At 38.3% G+C, this 11,548-nt stretch overlaps 1 long non-coding RNA gene across 1 annotated transcript; it reads left to right on the top strand.

Moving 5' to 3' along the window:
• Positions 1-3,296: 3,296 nt before the first annotated feature.
• On the top strand, positions 3,297-5,928 carry LOC141609039 (uncharacterized). Its single transcript, XR_012527155.1, has 2 exons — positions 3,297-3,379; positions 5,753-5,928. It is a non-coding gene; the product is annotated as an uncharacterized LOC141609039 (long non-coding RNA).
• The last annotated feature ends 5,620 nt before the right edge of the window (positions 5,929-11,548 follow it).

Here is an 11,548-nt window from a genome sequence, read left to right as displayed (position 1 = left end):
AATTGAAATTTGAAAACGGTTAAATTTGTTTCCAAATGGTTTGAAATTGGATTTGAAATCTAAAAACGGTTAAATTGATTTTCAAATATTTGATTTTGGATTGGAAATTTGAAAACGGCTAAATTTGTTTTCAAAGGATTTGAAATTAGATTGAAATTTGAAAGCAGTTAAATTTATTTTCAAAGATTTGACATTCGATTGGAAATTTGAAAACGGTTAAATTTGTTTTCAAATGATTTGAGTTTTGATTTGAAATCTGAAAAAGGTTAAATTTGTTTTCAAAGATTTGACTTTGAATTGAAATTTGAAAACGATTAAATTTGTTTTCAAATGATTTGAAGTTGGATTTGAAATTTGAAATAGGTCAGATTTGTTTTCAAATGATTTGAAATTAGATTGAAATTGGAAGCGGTTAAATTGGCCTTCAAATGATTTGATTTTTGATTGGAATTTGAAAACGGTTAAATTCGTTTTCAAACGGTTTGATTTTTAATTGGAGTTTGAAAACGGTTAAATTCGTTTTCAAATGATTTGATTTTGAATTGGAATTTGAAAACGGTTAAATTCGTTTTCAAATGATTTGATTTGAGATTTGAAAACAGTTAAAATCATTTTCAAGACTTGACATTGGAAATTATGAGGATTGAATTCGTCATTACAACGGGTTAGAAAACCGTTTTAACCTTTGAAAGACGGTATGCAAATCGAAAATTGTGAGAATTGAAATTGTCATTACGACGGCTTATAAAAGCCAAATTTGATTTCAAAGACGGGATTCAAAATTTGAAAAGTTGGACGGGTTGAAATCGCCATTACGACGGTTTGAAAAATATTTTTGTTTGAAAACTGATTTCGAATATTGAAAATTCGAGGGTAGAATTCGTCATTACGATAGCGTAAAAGGGTGCTTTGAAAATGCAACGATTGGCGAGACACCGATGTTTGAAATGGCCATTATGACGACGTAAAAGGGTATTTTGAAAAGGTTTGTGGAAACCGAGGTTTGAAAGAGTCATTACGACGGTATGAAAAGGTGCATTTGAAATTGGTTATAAAAACCGGGTTTTGAAATGGCCATTATAACGGCATAAAAAGGTGCTTTGAAATGGTTATAAAAAACCGGGTTCGAAAATCGTCATTACGACGGCCTAGAAAGGTGTGTTGAAATGGTTGTAGAAAACCGGATTTAAAAATCGTCATTACGACGGCCTAGAAAGGCGTGTTGAAATGGTTATAAAAACAGGATTTAAAAATCGACATTACGACGGCCTAGAAAGGCGTGTTGAAACGGTTATAAAAACCGGGTTTGAAAATCGTCATTACGAAGGCCTAAGAAGGCGTGCAACGGTCGGCGAAAGACCGAGGTTTAAAACGGCCATTATAACGGCGAAAAAGGGTGCTTTTTGAAAGTTTTGAAAATGACACGGAAGGACTTATGATCAAGTAGCACATAAGCACTCACAGTTCATTATATTATGCGTAACGCTGACACGGGTTTTGGCTTAAAAGGGTGGGTTACACACCAAGCAATCAAACCCCGATTTTCGAGAGGGATACCAATCCGAACAAAATGTGCAAGGATGGTGCCTTAGCCTCGTGCTAGAAAGTGATGAAAGCTCTTTGACGAAATAAAAATGTGTAACGTCAATGGTATGCTTGACTCAATCGGGATTCAAAACGCGGGGATGAGGAAACTGACCCTGACGAGACGGGCCAATTGGTCGATAAAGGTTAGGTTGTGGGCCCGGACGAGGAACCCGACTTATGACCGTAATATCAATTAATGCACTTTAACCAGGAACTCGTTCGAGTTTCACCTCTAAGGATCACAAAGACACAAGTGTCCTTGTTTTTCGCAGCGGAGTCGCCAAACTGTGGACATGGGCCACATCTCGGTCCCTGGATTTGGGGGTCCACCTACCGGTCCGTAGTCACGGGCCACCTGCACGCCCAGCCAATCTGTGGACATGCAGCGGTCTTTTGAATGCCACGCTCGGTGGCATTGAAATGTTTTCTACCGGATCGTTTTAGGTCAGTCGGTTTCGTCTCGGTAAAGATCTCGAAACGATGCAGAGATGTTCGGAGTCGCCACCAAGCATTTATGTGATGCCTGGAATCCGTTCGAAATCCACTTTATACCTCGATCAAACGAAGCACAAAGCAGTGTTTGGCATAGGTACTAAAGATAAAGAATCGTCCCCCTTTTAGCATTCTATGCCTAAAATGACTTTCGTGCGCCCTGGATAAGGCCATCCACTATCCAGAGGTTCTGAGTAAGGAGTGAGGATACGTATTGGGAAGCCCTTTAATCGGACACCCAATCCCGCCCGCGTTAGCGGCCTCTACTGATCGATCGTGGTTGTTTAAGTGCAAGATTTGATAAAACGGTGTAAATGCATGAATGCACACCCATAAGTGTTAACCTAACATGTGAGCTTTCTAAGTCGTTTTGTTAATCCAAGTATCGAGCATAAGATGTCAAGTTGGATTTATGGTTGATTTTCATGTGAGAACGGAAATTAAACATCCATTTACCAAATTCGGGTTATGATGCTTAACACGATCCATTTATTGAAAAAGGGTGTCAAATAACAAAGTGTAAAAACGTAGGTGTAACACCCGCGAATTTCTCATTTTGACAATTAAAATTTATTTAACCGTTTAATTAATTTATTTTACATTTTTAAATTATTTAATTTAATTAATTCATTTTGAGCACGAATACTTATAAAAAAATATATTCTAAAACTTAATTTATATAAAATACGTATTTTAGTCAGACAATAATAATAGTGATAGTAATAATATTAGTTTCCGTCTCAAGCTAATATAGACTCGAAACATTATTCCGTCTAGCTGTAGAGCGTCACATTTCCACTTGTGAGACTAATCTTTTCTCGACCTATCCTATATCGACAACTCATCACACACACCTATCCTTTTTCACTCTACTTTTATATTATTAGTACTATTTATATCATTAGATATTATTATTATTAGATATTATTATTAGATATTGTTTTTATTATTATTTATTGTTGTTGTCATTCACGCAGCCCCACCCCTGCATTTCCTCTTTCTCCTTCGTCCTTTTCTTCTTTTCGAAACAAACAACAACAGCAACACCAATACTCTAACTCCATTGAAATCGTCACCTTCAACCTCCGTTTTCTCCCTTATTTCTCAACCAAACTCCATTATTTTTGTACCATTAGCTTCCCCTCCTCATTCTCCTTCTTTCTATGTAAAAAAGAGCCAAACTTTCGCCTGTTGCATCTCGGTCGTCTTTCAAAAGATCCGGTTTTTGAGCTTTTCTGTGCCACTTTTGGGTTTAAGATCATCCTAGGGCGATTTCTTGGACGTTTAGGAGAGCAAAAAGGTAACGGTGATAGGTTACTCGACATAATATCGAAATCGTGTCCGTATATGTTGTGTTTAGCTCTTATATGCTATAAAGTTTGGACCTTTAATCGATTTTTCATATGTATGGTTGAATGTGTCGGAATAATACTAGTTTTACATGCTCAATCGTGATAATTTCCTGTCTTGTGTTACATGATGGTTTACACGTATGGAATGTGTGGTTTATATGGAGGATTCCGTCTTACTTATACTTGGAATTCCGTCTTAAATTGTTGTTGGAAGTGGCTGTTTTGAGACGGCAAACCCGAGTCTTGTCTGGGTGATTTTTGGTGGTTTTGTTCGTGAATTATTGTCTTTAGTTCCGTCTTGTTCATGTCTTAAATGACTCGGTTTCGGACTCCTTTGGGCTCTGTTTATTACCTGCATAGACAGGTGGTTATGGCTGCTTGGAGTGTTGGTTTTGGGACGTTTCACACTTTGTTTTGGGTGGTCATTGTAGGGGTTGTTTTGGAGTTGGATTGGTGACTGTTTGTTGGCGGGCAGCGTGGCCACGACCAGGTTGTTCCGGGTTAGACACGGGATACCCATACCCTTGTTTTCTCCTTATTCCTTCTCATTTGTCTATGTTGGGGTGTGCTTGGCAGCTAGGCCTCGGGCCATTTGGAATTTTAGTAGTTAATTGGGCTTGTTCATATTTTGATTGTTGGGCCAGTTTAGGAGTTGGGGTGGTCTTGTGTATGCTTTGTTGCGGTTATTTAAATTGGATCTCGTGTGTTATATAACGTATTTAGTTAAACACTGTCCATTTACATATCTTTCTCACATGAAGTATGATTGTGAAATCCCCGTGTTTTATATTACGTAACTCATTAAATATCGTTCATTATATATATTTTTCTCACATGATCAAATTGTTGGGCTTCACATGATTATATGTTTGGATTTTACATGAGTAGTAAGTTGGGTCTAGCATGCCTTGTTGTTGGGCTTAATGTGATTCAATTAATGGACTTCTTATAGTGGTTTGTTGGACTCATAAATGAGTCACTTGGACTTGGTCACATTCTATTCCGTAGATTCCTCCTGACGTAAGTTACTCATTTTCACGTACTATATTTTAGTTAACCGGAACATTTAATTATGAAATGAATTATTTACTACTATGTTACATGTATGACGGATTATTATAATGCTTGTAATGAGTCACTAATCCATGTTTACGAGTATAGCTGAACTTGGATTGTCTTACGTGGATTATCATTTGCTCATTATATACATATTAGTCTCATTCCAAGTTGATTCGTATCGCTTGGTTGAGTCGTATTCGTATGATATATTTTTACGCCTTACTTGTGCCATTCTGCCAAGTATTGGTTTACGCCTCTCTCGTGCCGTTCTGCCGGGAGTTGGTTGATTTATGTTTTCCCCGCCTCTTTCGGACTGTTCTGCAGATTGCGGGTTAGCTCATATCGTATTCTGGTGATAATGCCTTTATGCTATACCGTATTGTTTCACTTATCTTTACGCCTCTTTCGGACTGTTCTGCCGATTGTGGTTTAGCTCATATTTTCCTCCTCTTTCAGACTGTTCTGCCGATTGTGGGTTCTCGAATTCCGTTCTGTCGATCGAGTCTTGGATGCGGACTGTTCTGTCGCATGTCGAATCGGGAACCGTTATGTCCCGAGAATCTGGCCAGATTTAGACTAGAAGTGAGTCTTGGGAGTACCATTGTCGTCCTACCAGGGGAATTATATATTTATATATGAGTAGTAAAGGTCTTGCTTGATTATAGATATTGGTATTTGTCTTTTAAGGTAAGAGTTATGCCTTGTGTTGTTTGTGTTGGTCCTATTGGATACTAGGGGTGAGCTATAAGCCCTCTAGTTGCGATATGATCGCCGGGATTGATGTTCCCATCCGTTCTTATGGTGAGATGCAAGCCATAAGTACGAATGGGACATTAGTAGTCACGTCCCGTGCAATGTTTGCTAAGTGGTTTTCCAAGTAATGGCTACAGTTTCTATCCTTGTAATTTTGCATTGGTTGATCTATTACTTAACTGTTTCACATGATTCGAATTCTAATCTCATATCTATGTCGTAATTCATTGAAATGCGTGCTTTTGCATAAATGACCGTATTCTTATCTCTAATATTATTTAATTATTTCACATGAGTAGTGAGTCTCCATTATGCTAATATTGATCCATCGTATTCCATCTCATTTAATTACCATGTTTAAATATAAACTTGATATCCATATTTTTGTAAGAGTCTTACATGACTTACCTCTTTTAGTTCTTTGTTATGTCCGTTTCGACATTTTGTGGCTGGGAGAACCTTGAGTTACTCCCCACTGACTGTGGCGTTCATGTTTACATGAACGACAGGTATTAGTGGTGCATTCATGGGGTGAAGACATGTGTGAGCTAGCGAGCACTTCAGCCTAGTAGTTGGTGTATTAGGATTGTTTAGACCTACCTTTTATTGTATTGTCATTCGAGGGATATATTTTCCCTCACCTTGACTATCACGTTTGTATAATTTAAAATCTTTATTTCCGCACTCTTTATTTATGTTTTAGATTTTGGTGAACCTGCGCTTTAAATTTTAAAAGTTTCAAAAATTCCCTAAAAATTCCGCATTTTATTAGTTATATCTTCCTCTTTATCGCGGGGTGTCACAGTTGGTATCAGAGCCTATGTTGCTCCCGACGCACACACGTGTACCCCAAATTTAAATTCGAACTTGACCTTAAATAGTGAATGAGAGATGGGTAGAAATAAGGACCTAAGTTGGTATTCTCTTTGTGTATGCTTCGTGGTAAGTTCTAACATGTTTGTAATCCACTTATTTTTGTACCCTTGGATCAATGACCGTGAGCTTACCCGCGTTGCGATCAAGACTTGGTGCCTATTGCCGAAAATCGAAGATTTGTTCAAGTTTTGAAGAATGCTTCTACTTCCTCGAAGATGTTTCTCAGTCTTGGTGTATCTTGCCTTATTCTTTATCTCTTGGTGCTTATCCTCCTTCTAAACTCTCTTCTGTTTTGCTTTGGAAGTTACTCTTGTACCCCTAACTGCCCTTTTGTTCCTTGCTTATCCTTTTTTAACTCCTTTTTTTATATATATATATATATATATATATATATATATATATATATATATATATATATATATATATATATATATATATATATATAGTACTCTTTCTTTGAGGGATGTTGACCTTGATTGGAAAAGTTTGACTTTGGTGGAGTTTGTTTGTGGTTAACCCATAACCCTGGTTTTGAGAGGTTGTGATGTTGAAAAGACTTAGGTTGTGTGATGAGACATACTTAGTGATTCTTACACCTAGATCCTTGATAAAGTGAGTATATTTGATTGGTGGATTTTGTGTGTCAAGTGTGAGTTGCATTGGTTACTAAGGTTATAGAACTTGGCTTTGTTGTTTATGTTTGGGATACTAGTGCTTAGTTCTTGACTTAAAATGGATGAAACTGAATGGTGGATTTGAGGATGTAGAATGGACTAAGTAAGTCGAGTTTGTGATTGGCTTTTGTAGTTACTTTGGATATGAGGGTTTAATGTATATGTCACCATGTGATAAGTGCTAATTGTGGGATTATAAGTTAGTCTAAGTGTGTGATCTTGATTACTACTTGAAGTATAGTATGAGAGTGAGACTAAACTACATTGTTTGGAAGTCTTAGCGCTTGTTTTAGTAGCTAGAAGGGATAATGGTATGGTTGACGCCGATTGTTAAGTTAAAGGACATAGTTTCAATCTATGGTGTTAAAATGAGAAAATATGAGGCGATAAAGCGTTGTTACAACTAATACCTTGATTCTTGGGAACTCGATGGTAACTAAAGTTCTAGGATATCGGATTTGAAAGACTATACCTTGGGATGATGGTGACCATAATGGATTGGTAATGTGATTTGATATTAGTTGGCTCTTGAGAGTTCTCCGGTTGAGAGAGATTTAGTATTAAGAAGTCTTTGTTAACCTTGTGGAATATTTGAGAAAACTTTTCTGAGAATTTAGAGCTTGGAATTAGGATCCTTGATTGAGGATTTTGCCATTTTGAGAAACCCATAGATGACACCAGTTGGATATGAGTATAGCTTTGTTGGAAACTGTGACTTTGATCTAATGGAAGTTGTTTGTGGATGTTTGAGGATTTGGAGTGATGGGATTACACTCGTAGTGGAGTGCCTTGTTTTATGGAATTGCTTAGGGTGAAGTAACATAAGTAATTTGAGGAAATCCTTGGAAGTGTTGTGATTATAAGCTTTGTGGTTAGGAAACTTTCAGGACCATTTGGATGATGTTGTTGTTTGAGATATGAGTACCTGGAGTTTTCTTGTTGTCTAATTTATCTTCTTCCGTGACCATAAGCGTTACCGTTCATACCCCATCTCCTCGCTTCATCATGCTTCTCCTTACAATTTGATGTTGGTAATCTATGAAACTCTATCGTTGACATCCTTGTGGATTTGACTTCGAATCTTATCCCTATGAAATTCATCATAGCTCTTTTGATTAGTTAAGTTTGAACTCTCTTAGTGTACCTGGTTGTAGATACCCTTATCCGTCGATATTGGAATTTATAGAGAACCCGACAAACACCCGATGATGATAGGACACATGTATTTATTAGTTGTCATTGTCATTATTTGGGTTCGTTTTACGATGTAGAATGAGCGTTCTCGACGAAGTATTTTATTAATTTAAATGATATTTAAATTAAATGTTTTTTTAAAAAAAGTGAATTCATTTTATTGATTTAATTTGAATTTATTTTCTTAAATTTATTTTATTGAAAATAAAATATATTTTTGATTTGAAAAATCATTTATTTTAGTGTGTTATTTGATTTGAAAAATCGATTTCGAAAGTTGAAAACTCGTTTTAATCACACGATTTGTGAGCTCGTTTTATGCTTGATTTGGGCTCGATTTTCGATGCACTTTCGACCCAACTTCCTCTCCTATAACCCGCGTTCAATTCATAGCCAAAGCCTACCCCAGACCCTTTGTTTAACCCACCCAAATCTCGTTCCAAACATCCTCCCAACACAGCCCAATTCCTTCCTTTACCCATGTTTGTATAGCCCATCGAAAGCCCTTCTAAACCGACTCAAACTTGGTCCAAACCCGCAACCCATCACCACCAACCCGTGCTCCACATTACCCACAATAACCCAGCACCTAGACCACCTCGAAACACTTCCACAAGTCCATCCAAAACAGGCCCCAAAACGAAACAGCCCACGACCCCCCTGTTTTCGTTCAGCTCAAACCCGAGTCCAAAACCTGCTCCAAACACCACTTAAACCCGTGCCCATTAACCCTAATACATACCCTAGTATCCTACCCATATTACCCTAGCTTAACCACCAAGAAACACCCCTCCAAAACCCTACACGAGCTCACGAAAGCTGCTGGACAGCAGCAACGAAACAGGCAGCCCAACTGCTTGTTGCTCTATTTTACCCTACTTTAACTCCCTATAATACCTCCTCTCCACCATACATTCATTACTCTAAGTTTTCCATACATACTACCGTCACTCACAAGCTTTAAAATCCAGAAACAAACACTAATTGCCTCTCAAAACTCTCGACAAAACCGATACATCCAAACTGAGAAACAGTTTGTGTCTCTCTCGAAATACCATTCGTTCTCCCTTCAAATCTCCATTAAAATTCGAGTTTCTTATTCCTAATTAACCATATAACATCCATATACATCTTAGACAAAGATTCACGAGCCGAATTGACCTTGAGAGTACACGAATCCCCTCGAAAAACAGAGTGTCATACACTCTGTTTTCGCGGCTTTTCCTGTCTGTCCTGTTCTGTTTATGCCCGTTTTTTGTGCCCAATAACTCAGAACGAGCGTGGTTTGTTTTAAGATCTTTGTTCTCCTCTCTTTCTAATTTTTAAAACATCTTTTAAATCTAATTTTCACCGTGAAACGAGTGCGAAATTGCAGTTTGAAAGTTGCTGTCCAGATTTACAAAAAACGTGTTGTTTGCTTTGTTCCTTCGTCTACGACGGCCTGTCGAGATAAAATCTACCATCGATTACGACCCAAGACGGTGTCAACGATACATGTAGGTTGAGGGTGCATCAAATCCTCCTCTTCTCCTTTTTATTTCGTTCTTTTATGTTTGTTTTTTATTGTTCGTTTTACGTTGTTTATCGTTTTGTTTGTCGTTTGATATCGTTAACTATGAAACTAGTTTAGTCCGAGTATGAGTTAAACTACCACCACGAACACCCGCGTTGACTTAAGATGGGAAAGAAATCCGCCACATCGGTCGGTCGTATCCCCCATCTCATTTACATATCCTCGTGTTCAAGGTAGGGTATTAATAAAACGAATCCTAACTTCGTTCCTCGCTTTTGACCCCTTGCTTGTTTCGTTCAATTCGACCTACCCTAGGACCCGTTGCATGTTAGTTCGACCCCTGTTTGTTAACATATGATTCGTTTAGACGACTTTAGATCGATTAAATAACCTAATTAGACATGTTAGGGTGCTTCGACTCAAGCATTAAAATCGACCAACAATTCTATAACCTAATTGAATGCATCTCTCTTTTCACCTAATTTCTCGCTAGTATAAGAGTGCGTGATTAGCACCTTCTTATTAAAACTCGACAAGTTAACTTAATTAGCGAACTTGACCTAATTCGACCCTTTTAGGCCGTGTAGAACACTCGGTTTTAGGCGAAGCCTTCTGACCTCTTTTATCATCAATTTCTAATGTATATCCTATATCGCTTTGCAAATCTATCTAACCTAATGAACCTAACCTAGGAACTAGGGTGGCCGTGCCTGGGGCCGTGTGCTTGGCCGTGCCTTTTGTCATTCTTGCTTCATCTTTATATCGTTTTTTCATCGTTGTTTTGTATTTTGTAATTACCTTTTGCTTATCGAGTCGTCTCTTGTAATTCACTTGTAATTAGTTTCCTTTTGGGTCGAGTCAATCGATTTATAAAAACCTTAGTCTTATTTGGTTAGATAGTTGTGCTCCAATTCATGTAAGAGCGTAGTAAATCGCATGTTGTTTAAAGCAACATGGCCCGATTTATGCTAATGCATGCTTTGGCGTGTGACCCAATGTCTAATTCGATAAGATTAAGCGAAAGCACGCATTACGAGGAGTGACCCAAGGCCGTGAGTTATGTAAACCGTGGGTCACCTCTTTGTGCACCTTTTCCTAGGCCGAATGGCCATGTGTCGTGTATGGTGTCGTATATAGCAATTGTATTTAGATCGAGTTGTATCTCTAAATTCTCGTTGTGTCGGCATGAAATGCCTGGGTTGTAATAGGGTAGATCCCAACGGCTCCCCCATTCCCCTTATGCTTTGTTTGCTTTGTATGTTGTTAGATCAATCAACCCACATGCTAAATTACAACTTTGACAAAGTTAGTTTAGTTGCATCTAAATCGACATAGAAACCTCACATGTTAGGGTTTTAAAACGATGTTTGCATATCATATATCGTAGTAGCTACGACCTTGTTTCAAATCCGATACTTGACTTAGTAGAGGCCGTTATTGACGGGCGGGGTTAGGTGTCCTTATGGGCTTCCTAACACGTACTCTCACCCCTTACTCAAGATCTATGGTTTGTGGATCCGTCTAAATACCATTGGATTACGAGAGTCATTCAAATCGAGTGATATAGGGTACAAGTCTTTATCTTTAATCACTCGTAGTCGATTGGCTTTATGCTTTTCGATGATAGGTGTAAAGTTGACTTGAACGGTTCCAAGTTCCCATAAACCTTGGTGGCGACTCTAATTTGTCTTAATTCGATTCGAAGGAACCTCGGGTCGATTATGCCTAGTGTGGATCCCGCGGATGCAGTTCCCGAGGGCCTTGTCAACAGTATGGCGACTCCGCTGGGGATAAGAGGACTAGTTACACTTTGTTTCTAGGGTCTTTTCCTCCGAGGTGAAACTTGAAAAGAAAGTATTGGAAAGTAAAACATTACTCGTAGTGCTACGATTAATGCATAAACCCTTAAGGACTTTCCCGGGCCGTCCCAGCGCTTCTTTGTGACGCGTGGGGGGCGACGTCCCACTATGCCAGGAACTTGCACATTGCTTGCTTCCGCTCCGCCTCGTCGTGGTTCTTGATGGTGGGGATGCTCTTCTAGGTACTCT

Source organism: Silene latifolia, chromosome 10 (genome assembly GCF_048544455.1).
Source record: "Silene latifolia isolate original U9 population chromosome 10, ASM4854445v1, whole genome shotgun sequence".
NCBI classification, from domain to species: domain Eukaryota; kingdom Viridiplantae; phylum Streptophyta; class Magnoliopsida; order Caryophyllales; family Caryophyllaceae; genus Silene; species Silene latifolia.
This window is presented reverse-complemented; position numbering and strand designations above follow the sequence as displayed.